We start from the raw sequence: 12,488 nt of genomic DNA, 5'->3' as shown, positions 1-12,488 counted from the left end.
CCAACATCCCTCACCTACGGACAATGCGACCCCCCTGCAGACAAGGACATAACACCACCCCCAAGTGCACACACCCACTTTGGGGTCACTGAGGGCCTCCTCCCCCTCTTTCATAACCCCCTCAACCCCCACCATTCATATCCCCCTTCATCCCCCCCGCCCCTTTCATGGGCATGGCCCCCCTCAAGCCCTGATCCTTGGCAGTGCCAACCTGGTACTCTGGCACCTTGCTACTGTCAGCCTGTCACCCGTCAGTGTCAACCTGGCATCATGGACGTGTCAGGTTGGCACTGCCAGAGTGCCCATATGCCAGGGGGAGTTTGATGGTAATGCTCTGCCCTGTCCCCGAGCACCTGGGTGAGCTCCATTGGCCTCCGTGAGCCCTGGAGTAGCCATCATGCCTGCTCTCCGTTTGTGGAGACCAGTACTACTCGGCGCCTGGTTGAGGTCTCACCAGTGTGACCTCATGGCTCACTTAAATATGATAATTTAAATTAGGTGACTCGCTCGTGGTTTTGTGCCAGATTTGGGCCTCTCCCGCGAAGCTCGCAGTGCAACAATATCGCAACAGGATGCAAAACTGTGCCTGAAGTTTCTGTTAAATGCTATATTTGGCTATATCGGAACTTAATGTAAAATTATTGGGATCATTCATTTACTTCACTCCATTACTTACTAATTGGCTTAATTGATGATTATTTTCTCTAATGAGCCTCAGGTTAGTGAGATTCAGCAATGACTAAAGTAGGTTATGAAAAATAACCAGTTGAGGATATAAATTAAGCTTAAAGATTAAGCACGCCCAATTATTGCAGGCACTGAGATGATTTCGCCAATAATGTTAGTTCATCTGCTATGAAAATTATTTATATCCTTTGGTGATAAGAAGTTGAATATAATCCTTAGTTAATATTTAGTTCACATTCTGCTTCCAGAACCCTCATCACAAAAAGGTCACAAATAGATCGGTTATGGGGTGAACACGACAGTAAACCTGATGCATTTAGGATTGAGCTATTTGCTTTCAAAGGTGTGAGCTATAACTGAGAGAGGGATTTGTATCAAGACAGAATTTAGTTCCAGCATGACAAACACAGACAATAATGCATGACTATTTACATTTTCAACTTCACTTCATAAAATACAAAAGTAAAGATGCTCCTTTAATTCAATTTGACATCAAATTGCACTTTTATTTGAGTATAAATGTTTATCTCTAACATAAAATTACTTAAAATATTCCAATAAAAATTGTCACAGTCCCAACTTTATTTTGCCTTTTTTAGTTATTTTTAATAAACTTATATAAGTTATGAACACACTGGGCGCGATCTAACCAAATTTGTTCCAAGTGTGATAGCGAGTGGGAAATGCCGGATGTTTCCCGACAGTTGACCCGGTGAGGCCGTCACCGGTATTGAATGTTAACTAGGCCACTTAATGGAGCCCCATGGGTTTCACGCCACAAATGACTGTCCCGCCAGCTGATTCGCTGGGTCTGCATTCGGCAGCTCCCTGCTAACGAGGGAGAGCAGCACTTTAACCGGTCCCGCAGAGCAAACCCCAGACAGCACGCAGCTATGCCACCGCGCAGACCAGCACCATGATTCAGGGATGCCGAACTGGCCAGGCTCATGGACGCGATGGGGTAAAGATGGCTCACCCTGTTCCCCCGAGGGGGTCAGAGGATCAGCCACAGGGCAGCAAGTACTATCAGGGAGGCAGTGGCAGCGGCCATCTGCTCGGGGAATGTGACCAGGAGGACCACAGCCCAGTGCTTCAAGAAACGCAATGACATCCACCGGGCCACACGAATAAGTTGACATTGGTCCCCTGGCATGGGTCATGCCTGCCACTCCTGGGGCCCTTCCCAACGTCCCCATGCCTGCCCCCACCCCTCCCAGCACAATACCACCCATGACAAACGTCAGTGCCCACACCTGTCCCTTGCCATGATACCTCTACCTCCGTTGCATGAAACAGATGGCTCACAATGCCCCCTCTGTGTCCCTGCAGGAGACGTTGGCGAGCAACAGATAGAAGAGGACCCAGACAGGCGGCGGGGTGACTGACCTCAGGGTCCTCATCCTGTACAAGGAATGGGCCCTGGAGGTTGCAGGGGTGACTGAGGACAGATCAGACACCGACATTGAGATGGGCCTGAACCACAGAGTTGAGGATCCACTGGCCCCCACCCAGATGACCTGTCACTCGTGAGTTTATCATGCTAGAATGATGACCCTTCCCTCCCACTGACCACATGTCCAGTCTCCTACAGAATCGCAACCCAGCAGTACTGGCCCATCCAGTTTGAGCAACCCCCCAGTTTCCCAAGAGAGCTCTGGAGGAGAGCTCCAAGGATGCCACTATCATCGAGTCACAGTTGTCATCCTCACCCAATGACAGCGCCACCACATACCTCGGTGGGTGAAAATAGTGGACAGGCTTCTGGGACACATTCTGGTGAGCACCACACAGTTGCAGATGCACATCAGGTGGAGGCAGGAATGTCCGGGGAGGCAGCAGTCAGAGGCCTGCTGGATCCCAGGATCCAGCTGTGTATTGGTGTCATTACCCTGGCACCTTCAATTTGGTAAACACACAATATCGTAATGGGACAATGGAGGCAGCTTTGAACAAGAATAATATGGAAGGCTTCTAACAACAGCTATCATCTCTGTGAAGAGAAATCAACTGACTTTGGAGCATTGTGACTTCAGTCTGTTCTCTCATTCATTTGGAGAGAAATACTTGAGATTGGGAATGCAATGAGGCTAATTCTTTCTGTTAGAAATGATCAACAAAGACTATTTGCAGCACGGTAGCACAGTGGTTAGCACTGTGACTTCACAGCGCCAGGGTTCCAGGTTCGATTCCCGGCTGGATCACTGTCTGTGCAGAGTCCGCACCGTCTCCCCGTGTCTGCGTGGGTTTCCTCTGGGCAAGTCTCGAAAGACGTGCTAGTTTGGTGAATTGGACATTCTGAATTCTCCCTCTGAACCCGAACAGGCGCCGGAACGTGACGACGAGGGGCTTTTCACCTTAACTACATTGAAATGTAAGCCTCCCTGTGACAGTAAAGATTATTATTATATTATATGAAAGTAGCACAGTGGAGACTGGAGCCGTGGCCAAGAAACATTCGGCCTAGTCAGCATTTAGCAAAAATCTACATTCAATTTTGCCTTCAAATTGATGTTGAAACCATGAGGAACTTTGCTCCCTTTTAAATCTTTTTACAGCCTTGGGTGAAAAGAAAATATTAAAGGGGAAGTTTCCCACTACGTGTTGGGGGATTTTACACCTGTGATTTTTCGAATGTCAACTTTAAATAGGTGGAAAATTTAATTTTTTAACAAGCATTCTTGTCATGCATCCAGAAAGCCAAAAACAAATGGTTCCCTGAAATAGGTGGCATAACAAACACAAGCTTTGTTGTGACAGGAGAAAAACAGCTTGTGTTCCCCCTTTCTTAAATTCCATTCACAGAACAGGTTTCACTGCATATCAGGTGATGACTGAACTACCATTGCACAACACATTGAACAATACAGATCCAAACATATACAGAGATTACATAGCAAGAACAGAACCATAAACATCTATATATAGAGATTACATAACGAGGTGGATGTATATTTATTTAGACTTTTGGAAGGCTTTTGATAAGGTTTCACATCGCAGATTACTGTGCATGGGGTTGCAGGTAGTGTCTTGAGATGGAGAGAAAGCTGCTGGACAGGAAGCAAAGAATTGGAATAAATTAGTCTTTTTTCCGATAGGCAGGCAGTGACTAGTGGGATACCCCAGGGATCTGTGCTAGGACCCCAACTGTTCATATTAATACTCTAGTCAATGATTTGGACAAGGGAACAAAATGGATTATCTCCAGGTTTGCAGCTGATATCAAGTTGGGTGAGAGATTGAGCTGTGAGGAGGATGCAGAGATGCTTCAGTGGGATTTGGACAAACTGAGTGTGTGGCCATATGCATGGTAGATGCAGTATCCTGTGGATAAGTGTGAGGTTATCCACTTTGATAGCAAAAATAGGAAGGCAGATTATTTGGGTGTAAATTGAGAGAGGTGGATACTCAGCAAGACCTTGGTGTCCTCATGCATTGTCGCTGAAACTAAGCACGCAGGTACAGCAGGCAGTAAAGAAGGCAATCGTATGTTGGCCTTCATAGTGAGAGGATTTGAGTATTGGAATAGGGATGTTTTACTGCAATTGTATAGGGCGTTGGTGAGGCCACACCTGGAGTAATGTGTGCAGTTTTGGTGTCCTTATCTGAGGAAGGATGTTCTTGCTATGGGGGAAGTGCAGCGAAGGTTTACCAGGCTGATTCCTGGGATGGCGGGACTGTCATATAAGGAGAGACTAAATCGGTTAGGATTATATTCATTGGAGTTTAGAAGAGTGAGAGGGGAATCTCATAGAAAATTATAAAATTATAACAGGATTAGACAGGGTAGAATCAGAAAGAATGTTCCTGATGGTGGGGGATTCCAGAACTAGAAGTCATAGTTTGACGATAAGAGGTAAACCTTTTAGGACTGAGGTGAAGAGAAATTTCTTCACCCAGAGAGTGGTGAATCTGTGGAATTCACTACCAGAGAAGGTAGTTCAGGCCAAAACTGTGTGTGATTTCAAGAAGGAATTAGATATAGCTCTTGGGGCTAAATGGATCAAGGGATATGGAGGAGAAGGCGGGATCAGGATATTGAACTCAATAATCAGCCATGATTATAATGAATGGCAGAGCAGATTTGGAGGATCAAATCGCATACTCCTGCTTTTATTTTCTACTTACGCACGTTTCTATGTATGAATCATAAATATCTCTTACGGTCCATCAGGCTGGTCTCAGATATTGGGCTAGGTTTCACCAGTCCTATGGCGACAAGCTAGATGGTGGGTGGAGTCAGAATATCAGTCTGAACGGAGTGGGGGGAAGGCAACTGAGTATTCTGAGGGTGGCTGGCACGGTGAGAGAACTATGCCCTGGAATGTTGCAGGAAAAAGTGAGGTTTTCCAAACAGGCAAAAAGCAGCTATTGTAACTTTTAATTTTACAAAGAGTACACAGGAACACTGGGGTATCAGACCACATCAGGTATAAGGGAACAGTGGATTAGGGATGGGACGATGCTGGCTACAGACATGAATGATAGTGTTGCTTAGGAGAGAGGGTGAAACAGCATGGGCAGTGACAGTGACAGTCAGGAGCAGAGATAAACCATCCAGCAGAGTGGAAGGACATACTGCCAGAGTGCCATCTTGGAACAGACACTTGTGTGACTGGACAGGAAGGATTCGAGAAGCTCTGGAAACAGAGTGCAGCTGCAAAACTTGCGTTTCATAACACAGAATTTGGGAATTACAGCGAGGAGTAGCATTAGGGAGGAAGTTACAACCATAGGCGTCAGCAACCTGGGGACATCAAGAGAGACACCCTGTCACTTCCACAGTTTGGCATGTCTGTAAGTCTCATGTTGCAACTTCACCAAGTTGGCGTCTCCTTTTTCGGAAAGTCTGGGACTGCTCCTGACATGGTTTCCTGTTCTCTACATTGAACCCAGAGTTGGTCCCCTGGTAATGATAGAGTGGGGGACATGCCAGGCCATGAGGTTACAGATTGTTTTTTTAGTACAATTCTGCTATTGCCAACAGCCAACAGCGCTCATAGATACTCATTTTTGAGTTGTTTGATTTGTTCTGAATCCATCCCATGTTGCACACTGGTAGTGCCACACAACACAATGGAGGGTATCCTCAATATGAAGGCCAGGACTTTGTCTCCACAAGGATTGTGCGGTGGTCACTCCTACCAATTCTGTCATGGACAGGTGCATCTACAACAGGTTGATTGGTGAGCAATGGCCAAGTTGTTTTCTTCCTCATGTTGATTCAATTATTAGCTGACGCAGGTCCAGTCTGGCAGATATGTCCTTTAGGACATGGCCAGCTCTGTCACTCGTGGTGCCGGCAAGCCATTCTTGGTGATGGACATTCAAGTCCCCCACCAGAGTATATTCTCTGTCTTTTATACCCTCTGGGCGGGCGCCGATATTGCGTTCGGCAGTCGGCCGGAGAATCCCCGTTTGCGCTGGAATCAGGGGCAGCGCCGCTTTTGCGATGTTCTGCCCCCTCAAAAAAGCACGCCATCGGAACGGCTGCAGGACGTCACTTGAGGCTCTCCCCCGGTGCTTCGCCCCCGATGAGCTGAGTTCCCGACGGCGTGGAACACTTATGGTATTTTGTTCGTGGACACTGTGCGGCGGCTACGGACTGTGTCCAGCACCGCCACAGTTGGGGGGAGGGGAGCCGTGTCGCTGGCCAGGGGGGCTTCGGCAAGCGTTGGAGGGACTGGTGGGAGGTGATCTGGGGATGGTGAGGGGGTTACTGGGGGACATTATTTCGGCTGGCCAGGTCCGCGTGCGGCCGGCGCCATGTTGCACAGCGCGGCCGCCGCAGGCCACCGCCGTGCGCATGAGCAGCCACAGACCCGGCCATTCTCCTGCCGTATCCGCAGGGAAAGCCGGGGAATTTACGCTTTGCGGTTCCTAGACCCCCACCGGGTGGAGGATCGGTGCAGCTGTTGCGCCACTGTTCACACGCCAGCATCAGCTCTTAGTCTGCAAATCGGAGAATCCAGCCCTCTGTCTTTTCTACCAGTAGTGTTCAAAATGGAGAGTACAGGGGTGGGATTCTCTGATCCTGAGTTTCCCGACGGCATCAGCACGGCCCCAGGATCAGCAAATCTGGCCTCTCCAGGCGTAGAGCGGCCCCCGACTGACGCCGCGCTGACCATGCCGGCCCCAATGGCACCGATCCTCTGCAGAGAATCTCATCCCGGAGCGGGGCGTCGTGGCGCCTCAGATTCCTCAGCTGGGGGAGGATGGCGGGTGGTAATCTGCAGCAGGTTTTCTTGCCCATGTTTCAATTGCAGCCATGAGATTCCTTGAGTTTTGGAATCAATGTTCCACCTCAGTGGGGCAGGACGTATCCAGGGATGGTGATGGAGAAGTCTGGGACATTGGTTGTAAGGGATAATTCTGTGAGTATGACTATGTCAGACTCTTGTTTGACTAGTCTGTAAGACAACACTCCCATTCAGTTTCAAACCCTCAGATCTTGGAGAGGAGGACTTTACAGGCTGACTGGGCAGGGGGTCTCTTCATTGTTTCTGGTGCTTGGATAGATGCTGTGGGTTCTGTCCAATTTTATTAATTTTTTGTCTTTTCTGTTCATCATTGATGTAACTGAGAGCCTTGCTGGACCATTTCAGAGGGCAGTTAATTTTTTTCTTTTTTTTTTCTTTTACAAATTTAGAGTACCCAATTAATTTTTTCCAATTAAGGGGCAATTTAGCATGGCCAATCCACCTACCCTGCACATCTTTGGGTTGTGGGGACGAAACCCACGCAAACACGGGGAGAATGTGCAAACTCCACACAGACAGTGACCCAGAGCCGGGATCGAACCTGGGACCTCGGTGCCGTGAGGCAGTAACGCTAACCACTGCACCACCATGCTGCCTCGAGGGCAGTTAATTAAGAATAAGCCGCATTGTCTGTGGCCTTGAGTCACATGCAGGCCAGACCAGGTAAGGATGGAAGATTTCCTTCCTTGAAACAACATGAATGAATCTGATGGGTGTTTATGACAAGAGGTTCCATGGTCATCATTATTGAAACTAGTTTTTTATTCTAAATTTATTTAATGAACTGAAATTACATACCCCAGCAGTTGTTGTGGGACTTAAACTAATGTCTCTGCATCATTAGTTCAGTCCTTTGAGTTACTACTGCAATCACCTAGCCATTGTGCTACTATTCCTATAAATGATGCAAAATAAAATACAATCACATTTAATTATCATCAACTCTCATTTTAATAAATGTTTTACTGAATTCTGCTGTAGGTTTATTACAGTAAATATTTCAATTTAATTGTTGCGAATAAATCTAAATTTATTGATCCCAAGGATATATAAAACTGTTTCTATCTCATTGGTGGTTTCAGATATTTTAATGTTTTGTACAAAGCAACACACGTGATGATTTTCAGTCTTAGCTGCCAATTGTTTCACTGATGGTTCAAAAGTACCAGCAGAGATGTGTGCAGAATGATGGAGGAAGTATTACAATCTCAGCCCCAATCCCAACAGTGGCTAGGATACTGGACAGAAATCCCAATATTCTAGTTTGTTTTAAGACTGTGCATAAAGAATGATTCACTCCAGGAGCAACTGCATAAAAAATTGGTATTTATATAACAAAACTTTATTATGACTACAATATTAAACTTTAACGTTCACACCTGAAAAGTACATCTTACAATTACCCCTTAACACAACTATACAATTTATTATTAATCAACAAGAAAATAAACATACAGCTCTTAATCCACCTTAAAATTAGCAGGGAATACAGTAATACTTGCTTTAAAAAAACAAATTTGGCTCTGGTTGGAAACCCTTCAGACTCTGGCTGAACATCTTCAAATAGCTGTTTCAACTAGATTGTTTCAGCCTCGTCCTTGTCTTCAGTTCTTACTTATCCCACTTGGAAAGGATTGTGGACTCAGAGTCAGGCAGATCAGACCTCAGCTCCTTTCTCTCTCCAAGCTTCTTCAAACTTACTGCCTCTCTGCCTTTCAAACCTCCACCCAGCAATAACCTCATCCCCCCAAACGAAGAAAAAAGAAATAATCTCTTGCAGGCTGTAAAAGCACATTAACTCCCCAGCGACCTCCCCAGTCAAACTGCAGTACATCAGCCTTGACTGAAAAATATATTCCTTTGTCAATTTCACCTGCAATCCCTCAGAAGCAAAACAGAATCCTTTTTAAAACCATGATCACTGCAGAGCAGAATTATTTTTCTAACATCAGTGAAACATTGTTGTTCAATCGATTATGGGCTAGTCTATTCTCTTGGAGTTAGATACCATCGCCCAGTGAGGAGGGGATGAAGAGGAGAGGGAGAGAGAGAATGCAACCCGAATAAGGGGAGAGGCCACAGGAAGTGGATGAAAGAGCTCAAGTTGTAGAAGAGTGAGGGGATGCTGAGGGCGAGCTGCAGAAGGCAGCAGGCCTTACCTTGCCAATCATTTTTTTTTCAGTTAAAAAACCATTTATTTTTAATTTGTTTCCAATCAAGAGGCAATTTAGCATGGCCAGGAGGTGACACGGTGGCACAGTAGTTTGCACTGCTGCATATGGCGCTGAGGACCCGGGTTTGATCACAGCCCCGGGTCACTGTCTGTGTGGAGTTTGCACATTCTCCCCATGTCTGTATGGGTTACACCCCCACAGCCCAAAGGTTAAGTGGATTGGCCATAATAAATTGCCCCTTAATTGGAAAAAAACAATAATTGGGTATTCTAAATTTTTATTTTTAAAAAAATACCATGGCTAATCCACCTACCCTGCACATCTTTGGGTTGTGGGGGTGAAACCCACGCAGACACGGAGAGGATGTGCAAACTCCACACGGACAGTGATCCGGGGCCGGGACCGAACCTGGGATCATACCGCAATAAGGCAGCAGTGCGAATCACTGTGCCACTGCGCTGCCCTTACTCTGCCAATCAAAGGATTGGAATGAATGACATACAGAAAATTCCTGCGGAGACTTTATTTTTTGTGAGCCACTAACCGTGACGTCTCTGCGTGAGATGCTTGCCCAGAATCACATCCAACTGCTGGGTGACACAGGGTATCCCTTGAAGTCTCACAACACCATGGGGCCAGGGCAGAAGCTGAGCATCGATACAATGAGAATCCCAGCGTGAGAAGGGTCATCATCCAGCAGACTATTGGTCTGCTCAAAATGAGATGTAGATGCCTTGACTAATCTGGCAGATCTCTCCAGTACACACTTTCACAAGCGTCTATTGTGCACTTCACAACCTGATGTGACCTAAACAGAATCCTCCCTCAGAGAATGAGCTCTAATTGAACTTTCTCCAGGGGCGGCAGCATGGTTCTCCCCCCTCACTGCCGGCTGCTTTGGAGACAGGCTTCTGGCCCTTATGCTCCTTGTTTGTGATAATTCGTTGGCCATCCTTTCGTCACCTGGGGCCTTGAAGGCCCCAGCGGGGTGGGAGTCTCCTGTTCAGTAGCAGGAGGCTCATCCGTCAAGGTCTATAAAATTCAGTCCAATGGCTATTTATTACAATAAGGTGATGAAAAATACTGAGTGGTAAATCCCAGGAATGGGTGCTGCAATTACCCCTGTTCCTAATTAACATCAATAGTTTGTATTGAGAAACCCAGTGCAAATTAACCAAATTTACAAATGATACCAACTAACGGAGCAGTAGGATTGAAGAAGTTACTTGAGAAAGAACTAGACAAAATTTGTAAGTAGGCTTAAGAAATTTAATGCACACATTAGGAGTATCAAAAAACACAGGGACACTATTAATGGCCGCATCTACGAGCCGCATCGCACTCGAACAGGACAGAGCCGGTGAGAATCTCCCAGCAAAACCCACCAGAAATTACACTGACAAATGTTTCTGTTAGATTGCACCCAATGTCTTTTTAAGGATAACAGAAAGAGATCAAAGAGTCTGGTTATGCTGGCACAAGACAAGAAGTGGAGGCTGTGCAGAGGGGAGCGGATATTCAGTCTCAAAAACCTCAATTATGAGGAATGATCAAATGGCCTCCTTCTGTGCCGTAACAATTCAGTTTTTCTGTGAATGAGAGGAAATTGGGTTTATCAATCTTGAAATGAGGTATCTGAGAGATGATTAAGACTGTAAATGATCTGGAGGAGGTAAATCCGCAATATTACCTGGCACAAGGCAAATTTAACACTAATGTCAGGAAACACTTCTTCACCCAGAATCACAGAATTGTTACGTTTCAGATGGAGGCCATTTGGCCCATCGTATCTGCATCAGCTCTCCAAATGAGCATCATGACGTAGTGCCATTCCCCTGCATTTTCTCCATACACCTATTCTGCTATTCAACATAATCACGGTTGATCCTTTATCTCAATGCTGTACGTCCGTGCTTTCCACATGCCTTTAGAATCTAGAAATTCCTTCTTAAGTATATTCAGTGACTCAGTCTCCACAGCCTTCTGTGGTCGAGAATTCCACAGGTTCACCACCTCGGAGTGAAGACATTTCTCCTCATCTCAGCCCTCAATGACCTACCCTGTAATCCTGAGACTGTGACCCTTTGTTCTCGACCCCCATCCAGAGGAAGCAACATTGCTGCATCCAGTCTATCCAGCCCTGTCAGAATGTTTTAATGTTTTAATTAGATCCATTCTTCTCAATTTGAATGAATGCAGGCCCATTAGACGCAATCTCTCCTCAGATGACCATCCTGCCACCCAGGAATCAGTCTGGTGAACTTTCACTTCATTCCCTCTATGGCAAGTATATCATTTCTTAGATAAGGAGACCAAAACTGCACACAAAGCTCCAGAAGTGGTCTCACCAAGGCCCCATTCAGTTGGAGTGAGACATCCTTACTCCTGTCCTCTTGCAATGAAGGTAAACATACCATTTGCCTTCCTAACTGCTTTCTGTAGCTGCCAGCTTGTTTTCAGTAACTGGTGTACAAGGACACCCAGGTCCCTTTGAACGTCAACATTTCCCGATCTATCACTATTAAAATAATACTCTGCCATTCTCTTTCTCTGTCTCAAATCTGTTTTCCCACTCACTCAACTTGTCCAAATCACATTGAAGCCTCTTAACATCCTCCTCCCACTCTCATTCACACCAAGTTTTGTGTTATCAGCAAACCTGGAGCTATTACATTTGGTTCCCTCATCCAAATTATTGATGTATATTGTGAATAACTGGGGCCCCAGCATTGATCCCTGTGGGACCCCACTAGTTGCCACCTGCAATCCTTAAAAAAAACTATTTATTCCTACTTTCTGTGTCCTGTCTGCTCATCAATTTTCAATCCATGTCAATATATTATCCCCAATCCCACGTGCTCTAGTTTTGCACACTAACCTCTTATATGGGACTTTATCAAACGTTTTCTGAAAATCCAAATACATCACATCCACTGGTTCACCCTTAGTTATTCTGCTAGTTACATCCTTAAAAAACTCCAGTAGGTTTGTCAAACATGATTTCCCTTTCAAAAATCCATGTTGACTTTGTCTAATCCTGTTGATATTTTTAAGTGTGCTGTTATCGCATCCTTTATCATAAACGTCAACATTTCCCTGGCTAACCAGTCCATAATTCCCTTTTCGCTCTCTCCCTCCTTTTGTAAATAGCGGGGTTGCATTTTCCACCCTCCAATCTGCAGGACTGTTCCAGTATCTACAGAACTTTGGAACATGGCAACCAACGCATCCACTATTTCCTTGGCCACCTCCTTTAGTACCCTGAAATGTAGATTATCAGACTATGGGGAATTATTAGCTTTCAGTTCCATTAATTTCTCCAACACTATTTCTCTAGTAATACTAATTTCCTTCAATTCTTCTTTCTCAC

This window comes from Scyliorhinus canicula, chromosome 1, assembly GCF_902713615.1.
Source record: "Scyliorhinus canicula chromosome 1, sScyCan1.1, whole genome shotgun sequence".
NCBI lineage: Eukaryota > Metazoa > Chordata > Chondrichthyes > Carcharhiniformes > Scyliorhinidae > Scyliorhinus > Scyliorhinus canicula.
The sequence above is the reverse complement of the archived record's forward strand: the minus strand, read 5'-3'. Positions refer to the sequence as shown.